Source organism: Vicugna pacos, chromosome 15 (assembly GCF_048564905.1).
Source record: "Vicugna pacos chromosome 15, VicPac4, whole genome shotgun sequence".
Taxonomy (NCBI): Eukaryota; Metazoa; Chordata; class Mammalia; order Artiodactyla; family Camelidae; genus Vicugna; species Vicugna pacos.
The window spans coordinates 3,290,803-3,303,429 of NC_133001.1; the positions used below are offsets into that span (position 1 = coordinate 3,290,803).

At 43.5% G+C, this 12,627-nt stretch overlaps 1 pseudogene; it reads left to right on the forward strand.

Moving 5' to 3' along the window:
* Positions 1-4,597: 4,597 nt before the first annotated feature.
* On the forward strand, positions 4,598-5,714 carry LOC140685979 (transmembrane protein 238-like; annotated as a pseudogene).
* The last annotated feature ends 6,913 nt before the right edge of the window (positions 5,715-12,627 follow it).

A 12,627-nucleotide genomic window follows, 5' to 3' on the forward strand; every position in this document is an offset into this window, starting at 1 on the left:
GGCTAAATGAGATCGCACACGTGAGCCTGGTGCACGGCAGGCTCTCTCCTCCTCAGCACACGCTCATGCTGCATTGCTTTACACTAGTAAGCGTCCCGCTCCATTGTAATTGTTAGTTAACCCATCTGTCTCCCACTTCAGCCAGACTGGCAGCACCTTCGGGGGGTCTTTCATGTCTGCCTCCCCCCAAACCTGGGAGAAGGCCCCATGTTCAGGAAGGGGCCCTGTGAGCTTCAGTTTAGAGATGAGTCTGAGGCACATGGGGGAATGGCCGAGCAGAGCTGTCCGTCAGCAGGTGGACCCTCTGGGCGAGGGCTCGGCGGAGAGTCTGGGGTGGAGATGAAGTTTGGGGCGTGAGCGGGAAGTGTGTCCGTGGTGGCTGAAGGCATAGTTTAGTTCTGCCTTAACTCAGGTTTCTTAGAAAACACAGCTGAAGTGTTGGCGCTTTATTGGTAGATACAACCCCAGAGCAGTGAGGGTGAGGGAAGCGAGGCAGGGAGGGAGAGGAAAACACAAGCTTTGTCTCAGGGAGGTGGTGTACACACAACTAGCCGCTTGCCCCCGTGTGGTGTCTTGGGTAGACGCCACAGAAGCACCACGCTGGGGTTGCTGGAGGGACAGAGAGCGAATTCACCTTCTCTCTGTTTTGTCTCCCGTCCGTCATTGCTCCACGTTCGCCCTGTCGGGTTCTGGCTCCCTTCACCTGCTGGGATTATATCACTTGACACCAGAAAAGCCAGACCCCATGCCCTGCGGCGTGGCACGTCACCCAAGCCCTGAAGCCGTGCGGTGAACAGAACGGCACTGGCCTGCAGGGCGTGGTCGAGGGGGTCGGGTGAGGCTGCAGGTCCCCTGGGGAGAGAGCACAGGGCAGGAGGAGGGCGGGGCTCTGGGCAGTTCTCAGAGCTGAAGAACCCGCAGCCCCAGGGATCGTCCCCTGGAGCAGAGGCCCCCGGAGGAGGTGTCACAGGGTGGAGGAAAAGAGATTCAGGGGAGGTGGTCAGCAGCTCCTGGTGTAGCTCTGAGGTCCAGTGGGCTGAGTTCAGAAAGTGACATGATTCTGAAATGCCTGGTGAGCTGGCCAGAGTTCCCTGTGTTGGAATACAGGGAACAGAGACTGGGTCGTGGTGGAGAGTGGAGAGAGCAACACACGTGTACCACTGGGTCCCGCTGCTCAGTGGTGAGAGCTCCGTGGCCGGGCTGGGCTGGGGGGTGGAGGGGGAGCAGACGTGGCCTGTAGATGATAATGGGAGCTGCTCATGGGGCCCAAGAGATTTCTGGAAGCTGAGACCAGATGTGATGGTGGGGAGAGAGGCCTCGTGAGGTACTCTGTATCAAGGATGGGTTCCTCAGTCCGTCTAAACCCAGCACTGCCAGTTGTGCTATGAGAGCTAGCTGGTAGCTGCAAGGGCAGTTCTGTCTCCTGGTAGCCCCTCCCCTCTCTTGGGAGTTCTTGGGCAGATTCTCAGGGCCAACATCACCTTCCCCAACGTGGAGGCAGCTTTGTGAAGTAAGAATAAGGCTCATATCTCAGCTCTTGCACTGATAAGCTGTGTGAGCTTGGGGAGGCTGTTTAACTTCTCAAACTCAGCTTCTGTGTCTGTCACGTGAGGCCAACAGCACCTTCCGCGGGCGGTATTTTCCGCTCAGGTCATCTTCAGAGAAAGACAGAATGAGACAGCATGTTTGATTCAGGCACTGAATAAAAAGTGATGCTTGGGAGAGGCTGATACTGAGCACAAGGAAAAGGAAATGAAAAACAAGCAGCCGCATTCCCAAGACAAACACTTGGGACACAAATCATCATCACTCAGGCCTCACAGGACAGGCGTCCCTCAGCGCCCCAGTTTGGGGCTTGTTTCCGTGGGTGGCTGCCGTGGTGGTTTCTTCCAGCCAGGTGCTGTTTCCTCCTACTCTTAGCAGCTGAGGCTGGGGAGGAGTCACCCATTCATGGCGCTGGCCCCTTGCCCCAGTTTGAATTTACCGGCTGAGTTCCCGTTTTCTGGGCAGTCCCGTGGTGGGAAGCGGGAGTCGGGGCAATACAGAGACCCGAGTCTCTGCTGGCTGATCCCAGGGAACATGCGAGGCCCCAGAGCCAGTTCTGCCCTGCTCAGCTTGCAGGCTCCCAGCAAGCCAGAAGCACGTGTGCTCCCCTAGGCAAGCTTCATAGCGCTGAACCCCTCGAGCACTGCCAGGTGGGCCCAGAACCCCTGGAGAACGTGGGATCTGAGGGTGTGCGGTCTCCCCTGCCTCCCTGCAGGCGCTATGCCCCATGTAGCTCTCTCCTCCTCTGTGTACTGAGAAGCACATCCATTCGCCCAGCCTCCCTCCATCCCTGCCACGCGCCAGCTGGCACAGTGCTGCTCTCGGGGGCAGGGCCCCTATTGCCGAGGTCCTCAGAAGGGTGGCCTGCAGTGTCTGTCCTCCATTTCTCCCTAGAAGGCTGGGCAGTTTGAGGGTGAGACCTGGACTCATCTCGCTGGAGTAACCGGTGTCAGAGTAGATATGTGTCCCACCCTGTGGTGTGTGACTTTTTATTGTAGGAAATCTTGGCATAGAGAGTAGTGAATCTCCATGTGCCCATTTTCATTGTTTCGTGACCAATCTTGTTTCATCTATTTGTCTCTTCACTCCTCTCCCCCTAGATTATTTTGAAACAATTCCGAGGCATCGTCTGGTCATTTCATCCAAAAGTATTTCAGTATCCCTAAAAGGCAGTGCTCTTAAGAAAACTACAGTACCATTGCTGCACCTAAAAAAATAATGCATCGAATGTCCAGTGTTCAAGTTTCCCTGATTGTCTTATAAATGATTTGTTTTACAATATGTGTACTTGGGTAAGATTCAGGAAAAAGGTAATGTAGTACAGATAGTTGTCTCTTGGCTTCCATATTCTAAATCACTGCACCAATACATGCTTTATATGCATATGCCTTACATTTCATTCTCAGTGAGCCAGCAGTTCAGGTGTACCACGTCATCGTCCTGAGAACACAGAGCACAGTGCGGAGGAGGGTTGAGAACACTGATTTCCCAGCACTTTGTTGCGAGCGATCATGGAGACTCTCCTTTTAGTGTCTGTATGGAAAAGGTTACCTTGAAGATGTCCTGCTGTGACCCTGCAAGAAGAGGGCTGCAGAGGGGGAGTGAAGCAGACGGAGCAAGCCCGTCACCAGAGAAGGCGCACGCTCCCCAGCTTTGTGTGCGGAAGGGCCTGGCCGTGGGTGGCACGTGGCCGGAGGGCAGCTTGCTTCTTTTCTTTCTTTCTTTTTTTTCTAATCCTGACTAATTTGCAGAGTAAAATCCCAAGTCCTTACAGAGACCAAACCGTCTGTCAGATTCCCCGCCACCTGCCTGACCTCACCTGCCTCCTCTCCCCTTCAAGGCCTGTGCTCCCGCAGTGTTGGGCTCAGATACGCCAAACGTGCTTCCACCTCAGGACCTTTGTACCTGCTGTCTCCTTTGCCTGGAAAGCTTTCTCACTCCCTCATTTCCTAAAGGTTTCTGTCCACTCAGTGACATCTTGTGGAAGAGGACCCCCGCCACACACAGGCTGCCGCATACAGGAGCAGCCCCTCCCCGGACGACGTTCCTAACCCTTCCTCCTCTGCGCTCACGACTGCCTGATGCGTTAAACATTTGTGTGCTGTCTCTTCCTGCACTGAAATGATTCAGGCAAGAAAAACCCACACACATAATGCATGAGGGAGTGTTAAAGTGCTGTAAAGCAAAACCAGCAGGGGAGGGGCATAGCGTACGAGGCGGTGTTGTTTCTAACAGGCCGTTAGGAAAGGCTCCCTAGGGACTGACAGGGAGTGAGACCTCGGGGACAGAACCAGGCCTGAGAACAGGGAAGTGGGTCTGTGCACACGACCCCGCCCATATCCCCTCATTATTCGTTCTTCACATAAAAGCCAACGGTGTCCTGTGCGCCCCTGCCCTCACCCGAAGTCTTCCCTGGCCTGCTCCCGGGGAGGTGCTGCCCCTGGGCGCAGGTCTCGGCCAGCACCAACAGGGAGTCGGGGTATCAGCACCCCAGCTCCACCCCCTTCAGTGGGACAAGTCTCAGGCCTGCTCAGAACCGTCTCCCAGAGGCCCAAGCCTGCTGAGGCAGTGGGTGCCAAAGCCGCCTTTGGGGAGCCTGTCACATAGCTGAAGCAGTGACTCCAACTTTACAAGTGATGGTGATGTAACAAATTTATACTGAAGATTTGAAAGGATTGGAAAGGGATGTTTATGCAAAGGAGCCAGAGAGACACCCAGGCAGTAAGGGAAGAACAAGATACTGGGTACTGAACAAGAGTTAAGTGCTTTCAGCCTCTGCTCCACAGATCAGGTTAAAAATGTTAAACCCTCTACTTTAGATTAAATATGGGGCAAATACCAAGTGAAGCTTTGCTTCAAATGCAGCAACTGGATGGAGCTGTAAGAAAATACTCTTCCTTAGACTCTAACCTAGAGCAGCCCTTTGAACTTCCTTCATTCAAGCCACACCGAACTGGCCAAAGAGGCTGCACTTTCCAAGAAACAGAATAGTGGAGGTGCCACCTTCACGACCCCTTTATCACAGGAAGAGATGCGAGCACACAGGAGGGCGATGGAGCTGCGGTCAGGCCTGGGTGCGGTGAGGAAGGGCACAGAACAGTGACCAGGAAAGACGGCTTTCTCCTTCCCTATCCCTGCCAGAAGCCTGGATTTGCAAGCACTGAGGCCAGCCTGTCCTTTTTCACAGAGTGGCTTAGTGGAGAAAGAAGTGGCTTTTTGTCCCCTGAAATGGCTAAATAGGACTTTACAAAGAGACATGAGGGTCATGAGATGACTGAAAGACTGAGGAATTTGAAAGGTGGAGAAGAATTTTTCAGACGTCAGAGGTCCTTGCTCCCTGGCTTATTGGCCCTTCACAGTCAGCCACAAGTATGGTACGTCCCACTGTTCCCATCTTGCTAATGACATGGTAGAGCCTGCCTTGGCTGCACAACAAAGAGAAATGGCATAAACCAGCTCACATGCAGTGGGGAAGCTAAGACAAAGACTGCCCAGTCATTTCAGTATTGGGGAGTTTCCAACGTCTCAAAGATTGATGATCCCCCCCAGGGTGATTTGTTTTCTGTTTAATTTTTCATATTTTATTCCTGGTACTAACAAGTTAAGAAAGTAGAACTTTCCCAAGTGCTGACTTACACTCAATGTTTATAGAGAATTAAGAGCAGGGGAGCCCCGCCCGGCGCACCGTCCCAGCGGGGCCTGGGCCGCTGCGGGATGGCGCTGCTTCTGGCCGCGGCGCTGCTGACCGGCGTGTTCGCGCAGCTGCAGGGGCGCGGCCGCGACTTCGGCGACCTGCTCGTCTACTCGGGCTTCCTCAGCCTCTGGGCTGGGTCCTCTGGTACACCGGCAACATCGCGATCTCGCGCCGGGAGCTCGAGGGCGACTACGGCCTGTGGCCCTCGGCTCACGCCCGCCTCACGGGAAAGCTCTCCCGCCGCTGGTCGGCGCCGGCTTCCTCCTCCGTCGGCCGGCGCGGCGCGCCTGGCTCCCGGGGATCGGGCCGAGCCGCCCTCCGCCGGCTCCCGCCGCGCGCGCGTGCACCCCGCCCCGGCCTGGGGCGGCGGGAGCACATGGCCCCACCTGTCAGGGCCCGACTGGCGGAGGTGTGCAGCTGTCCCCAGCTTCATCTGGCCGGATGCCTACCTGCCCTCCCTCTAGCCCCTGGATAAACAACTCAGCCTCACAGGGAAAAAAAAAAAAAGAAAGAAATTGCTATGAATAACGTGAATAAGCTACAGGGATACAATGTAGCTAATCTGTTCCCTTTGCTTATCTATAAACTCCCACTCCAGCAGTGAAACACCTGGCTCCCTTTATTTGTCACCTATTTATAGACTTGTTCCACCCCATTGTACTTGCACAACAGTATCAGATTTTCACCCTACTTCCGTGGGAAACAAGTTCATGAACTATGGAGCATACATATATGCAGTTTCTTTGCCTTTTTACAGACTATACTTGTTTCCAAAGTTACATAGGTCAGCATTTTCCCCCACATTCATTTCAGTGCAATAGTTTAATACATTTGTAATATAATTAGATTGTTTTGGCCACAGTCTGCATTCTTTCCTGGGATCCCCTGACCTCGTTTTTTGCTTTTTTATATATATATATATATATATATATATATATATATATATATATATATATATATATATATATATATATAATCTGCACATATCAAGGTTCACTCTGTTCTCTTAAGTTCTGTGGGTTTTGAGAAACACAAGTCCTGTTTCCAGTGCTGCAGTAACTATACAGAATGTTTTCACTACCTTAAAAGTCCTCTTTGCATCACCAGTTCATCTCTCCTTCAAACCCCCAAACACCTGGAAACCCAAATCACTTCAGTGTCTTTAAAGCTTTGTCTTTTCCAGAATGTCAAATAATTGGAATTATAGAATTTGTACCCTTTTTCTACTGGCTTCTTTCACTTAGCAGTATACACTTATGTTTCCTTCATGTCTTTTCATGGCTTGGTAACTTACTGCTTTTTAATAACTAAATTACTTTAATTGCTAAATTGCATTACATGGATTTACAGTTTATCTATTCAGTTCTTGAACAGCATATGTTGGTAGCTTTAAGTTTTGGGTGATTATGAATAAAACTGCTATGAACGTTAGCATGCATGTTTTTGTGTGAGCATAATTTTTCAAAGCAATTGAGAAAATATCACACGATGCATTTTCTGGATTATATGGCAAGACTATGTTTAACTTTGTAAGAGACTGCCAACCTGTCTCTGTCTGCCAGTGTGGTTCTACCATTTTGTAATCCCACCAGCAATGAATAAGAGTTCTTATTCTACATCCTTGCCAGGATGTGGCATTGTTAGTTTTTGGAATTTAAATCTTTTAAATAGGTGTGTATTAGTATCTTGTACTTGTTTTAATTTGAAATTCCCTGAAAAGAAATGATGAAATGAATTTTATATGCTTATTTTCCGTCTACATATCTTTATTGGTGAAGGTGTCTGTCAAATAATTTGCCCATTTTTATTGGAGTTATTTGCTTTCTTACTGTTGTGTTTTTACTTATTTCTTGTATATTTTGGATGAAGATTCTTTTTCATATGTCTTTTGTGCATATATTTTCTCCCAATCCATTACTGTCAATTCGTTCTTTTAACAATGTCTTTCATGGAGGTTTTTAGTTTAATAAAGTCTGATTTATCAATCTACCAATTTACTTCCATGAATCATGATTTTGCTATTGTATTTAAAACCTTATTACCACACTCAAGATTACATTGATTTTTTTCCTTTTTTTCTTCTCTAAGTTTACATATTGTATTTTATACATATGCCTCTGATCTTTATTGAGTTAATTATTGTGAAATGGGTAAGTTCTGTGTCTGTTTAACTTTTTTTGCATAGTGATGTTCAATTATTCCTGTGCCATTTGTTGAAAAGATTATCCTTCCTCCACTGATTTTTTTTTCCTCCATCAAGAACTAATGACTGTACTTGCAGTGTCCTATTTTGGGCTCTCTATTCGAGTCCACTGATCTATATGTCTATTCTTTTACCAGTCCCATGGTCTCTGGATTACTATAGCTTTTTATGTTTGTTTGTTTAAGTTTTTATTTATTAATTTTTCCAGGTGGGGGGCAGAAATTAGGTTTACTTATTTATTTATTTTAATGGAGGTACTGGGAATTGAACTCAGGACTTTTGCATGCTAGGCATGCACTTTACCACTGAGCTACATCCTCCCTCTGGATTGCTGTAGCTTTTATAGTAAGGATTCAAATCAGATCGTGCCAGTGCTCCAACTTTGTTCTTCTTTGGTGTCATATTGGATATTCCGGGTCTTTAGATTATACACATACATTTTAGAATATTTGTTGATATCTCCAACACAAATTACTGGGTTTGGGTTAGAATTGCCTTGAATGTATATGTAAAAATGGGGAGAATTTATGTCTTAACAATATTGAGTCTTTCAGTACACAAACATGAATTACCTCTCCATGTATTTAGACTGTTTTTGATTTCTTTCACCAGAGTTCTTAGCTTTCCATATCTAGATTCTGTACATATTTTGTTAATATTATACCAAAGTATTAAAAATTTTGGTACTGTTATAAATAATGATGTTTTGAATTTCAAATTAGAATTACTGGTACATATAGAAAAATGGAATTTTGTATAATAACTTTGTATCAAGTGACCTTTCTATAATCATTTATGAGTTCCAGCACTATTTTTTGCGAATTTTGTAAGATTTTTTATGTAAACAATCATGTCTTTTCTGAACAAATAGAGTATTATTTCTTTCTTCCTAATTTGTATACTTTGTTTATTTCTTGTCTTGGATCATCCTTGCGTTATTCTTGATGTTAGGGGGAAATCATCTACTTTCTAACAATTAAGGATGATATTGGCTATTGGTCTTTTTTAAGATGTTCTTTACCAAATTGAGGAATCTTTCCTCTATTCTTAGTTTGCTGAGAGTTTTTTTAATCATACACACTAACCTACTGAGGTTAATCAGATCATAACTGACTTGGAGGGAACAAAATATTCAGCTCCAGCCCTCTTTAGCCTTACACATGGGGGGAAGGGAAATACTCAATTTTAGTTCCCTCTAGTCATTTGGCCCCTTCCCTAAAGAGGGGAGGGGCTCTGAGATATACTAATAAAGGTCACAGCCCAGGGGAACAGTCTCACAAAAGAATGAAACCTAATCATGGGACTATAAAACACTTTCCCTCCCAACACACCTTAGGAACACATCACTAAAACCCTAGGTACTAGAGTTCAACAAAATGATGTCTAGTTTTCAACAAAAAAATTATGAGGCACGTTGAGAGGAAAACAGGAGAGTTTGAACAGACAAAGCAAGTGTCACAACCGGACCCATATAGCATTAACATGTTGAAATTATCAGACCAGAAATTTTGAAAAATGTGATTAATATGTTAATAACTCTAATTTTAAAAGTAGACAATATGCAAGAACAAATGAGTAATGTAAACAGAGAGATGAACATTCTAAGAATAAAAAAAGAAATAATAGAAATCAAAAACTCTATAGTAGTAATGAAGAATTCCTTCAACAAACTCATTAGTAGACTGGACACAGTACAGGACAAAATCAATGAACTTTATGAAAAACTTTTTAAAAAATATGGTTTCACAAAAAAATGATAATTCTGTAGTAACTGAACTTAAAAGAATGAAATAATGTGATCTAACTGATAAAACATTCAAACTAGATGTTTATGAGGAAATTCAACAAGCTACAAGAAAACTCAAAAAGACAATTAAGGAAACTCAGAATAAAGTTAATGAACATAAGCAGTTTTTTACCAAAAATATTGAAATTATAAAAAGAGTACCAAGGAAAAATTTTAGAGCAGAAGAATTCAGTTAATGAGATAAAGAATGTAATAGTATCAGAAGCAAAGCAGATCAGATCAAAAAAAGAGTAAGTGACTTGGAGGATAGAAATTAGAAATGCATCAGTTAGGAGAGAGAATTAAGATTCTTAAAATGTGAAGGAACCCTACAAGACCTATAGGAAACTATCAGAACAGCAAATATAAGAATAATTGTTGTCCCAAAAGGAGAAGAGACAGGAAGGGCGCAGAGAAATTATTTTTTAAAATAATAGCTGAGAACTTCCCAACCAGAGAGGGTACTGGACGTACAAATCCAAGAAGTTAATCAAGGATCCTATTATCTCAATGCAAATAGGCCTTCTCCAAGACATATTATAATCAAATTGTCAAAAATTAATGATAAAGAAAGAATCTTAAAGGCTGCCAGGGGTAAAAAGGAACCTACAAAGGAACCCCCATTAAGCTATCAGTGAATTTTCAAGCAGAGACTTTATAGGCCAGGATAGAGTAGAAATGATATATTCAAAATATTGAAAGAAAAAAATGGCAACAAAGAATACTTTATTTGGCAAAGTTATCCTTAAGATATGAAGGAAAAATAAAGGCTTTCCCAGAAATAAAAGGTAAGGGAGTTCACCACCACTAGATCTGCTTTGCAAAAAAATGATGAAAGGAGTTATCCAGTCTAAAATAAAAAGATGCTCGTCAGTAACATAAAAACTTACAAAAGTACACAACACTCTGGTAAATGTGAAAAATAAACAGTCAGCATTAGAAACATGTGCAGTAGTCCCCCAGAACCTGTAGAGGATTGGTTCCAGACCACAGTTATCAAAATCCATGGATGCTCAAGTTTCATAGTCCACCCTTGGTACCCGTATTTCTGCATCATGGATTTAACCAACTATGAATCACATTTTACTGTGATATTTATCAAAAAAAATCTATAAGTGGACCCACAGAGTTCAAACCCATGTTGTTCAAGGATCAACTGTACTACATTAGAATAATGTGTTAACCACTTAATTACAGTATGAAGTTTAAAGGGAAAGACCATTAAAAATAATGATTGCTACTATATTATTTAATAAATTTATACCAAAAATAGGTAAATTGTGACATCAAAAATATAAAAGGGGATGAGTATAAGAGCAGAGACTTTTTAGGCAAATAAAGGTAAGTCGCTATCAGCATAAAATGAACTGCTATATCTATGAGCTGTTTTTATATAAGACCCACAGTAATCACAAAGCAAAAATCTAGAGTAGAGTTATGAAACATAAAAAGAGGTGAGACTGAGCATATCGACATGGGAAGCGACACATTATAAAAGTAGGCAGAAGCAGAGGTGAAAAGAAACAATGGAATTACAAAACAACCAGAAGGCAGGTGATAAGATGGCTGTAGTAAGACCTTATATATGAATAATCTAAATGTACTCACAGCAAAAAAGAATGTGACAATGAATATATGTATGTTCATGTATAACTGGAAAATTGTGCTCTACACTGGAATTTGACACAACATTGTAACATGACTGTGACTCAATTTAAAAAAAATGTTGAAAAAAATAAATGTAAATAGATTGAACTCAGCAATCAAAAGGCAGAGTGACTGAATGGATAGAAAAAAAAGAACAAATTATATGTTGCCTATAGGCGATTACTTTCAGCTCTAAAGACACACACAGGCTCAAAGTGAAGAGATGAAAGGAGATATTTCATGCAAGAGGAAACCAAAGGAAAGTGGGAGTAGATATTCTTCTATCAGACATAACAGACTAAACCAAAAATGGCAGTAAGACTACATAAAATAGTAATGAGACAACATGATACTTAAAAGCTTCTGCACAGCAAAAGAAACAATTAATAAAATGAAAAGTCAACCTACAGAATGGGTTAAATATTTTTGCAAACATATATCAATTAAGGGTTAATATCCAAGATATATAAAGAACTCATTCAACTCAGTAACAAGCAAACTGATTTAAAAATGGTCAGAACAACTAAACAGACATTTTTCCAGAGAAGACATTCAAATGGCCAACAGGTATATGAAAACATACATCAAAAACCATCAGGGAAATGAGTCAATACCACAATGAGATATCACCTCATGCTTGTGATAATAATATTCCTAAGAAGAACAAGAGATAACACAGATTGGTGAAATATGGAGAAAAGGGAAAACTTGTGTACTGTTGGTGGGAATGTAAACTTACAACCACTCTGGAAAATAATATGTATTTCCTCAAAAACTAAAAATTGATTTACCATATGACCCAGCAATTCTGCTGCTGGTTGTCTTTAAAATTATCTGAAAACAAGATATCAAAGAGATATATACATTTCTATGTTTATTGCAGCTTTATTCATAATAACAAAGATATGAAAATAACCTGAGTGCCCTTCAATCAATGAATGGATAATGAAGATGTGGTATAAAGAATTGACACTTCAGCAACATGCAACAACATCGCTTTGAATTGCACGAGTCCACTTACATGTGCTTTTTTTTTTCAGTAAATGCACACACAGCATTCCCCAGTCTGAGGTTGGTTGAATTCCTGGATACAGAACTGTGGTTACGAGGGCTGACTGTAAGGTTATACTCTGATTGGTTTTCAAATGGACAGGAGTTCACTCCCGTAAACCCCTCATTGTTCAAGTTTCAACTGTATATACAATGGAATATTACCCTGCCACAAAAAAGGACACCCTGCTCTTTGTGACAACAAGGATGGACCTTGGGCACATAATGTTAAGTGAGAGAAGTCGGACAGAAAAAGACAAGTACAGCTGACCCTTGACTAACACGAATGTGAATTGTGTGGGTCCCCTTCTACGGAAATGTGTTTCAATAGTGCACTACATGATCCATGGTTGATTGAATCTACAAACTCAGAACTGCAGACATGGAGGGCCGACTATAATGTTACATACAGATTTTTGATTGCATAGAGGTCAGAGCCAGCTAACCCCCACCTTGTCCAAGTGTCAATTATTTGTATCTGGAATCTAAAAAAGCCAAACTTACAAATATCTCCTGGTTAAAACCTATGTGGGTTTTCACTCTGGGCCGTAGGCAGTTGCACGGTTTTTACTTGCAGGTTTGGGGAGGGGAAGCTATTCTTAGCGCATCAGACCCGAGCAATGCATTTCAGTATCTGAAGGGAGTCACAGTCAAAGACTCAGGCCCCCTCTGGCTGGCCGTGCTTTTATGCATATTTGCATT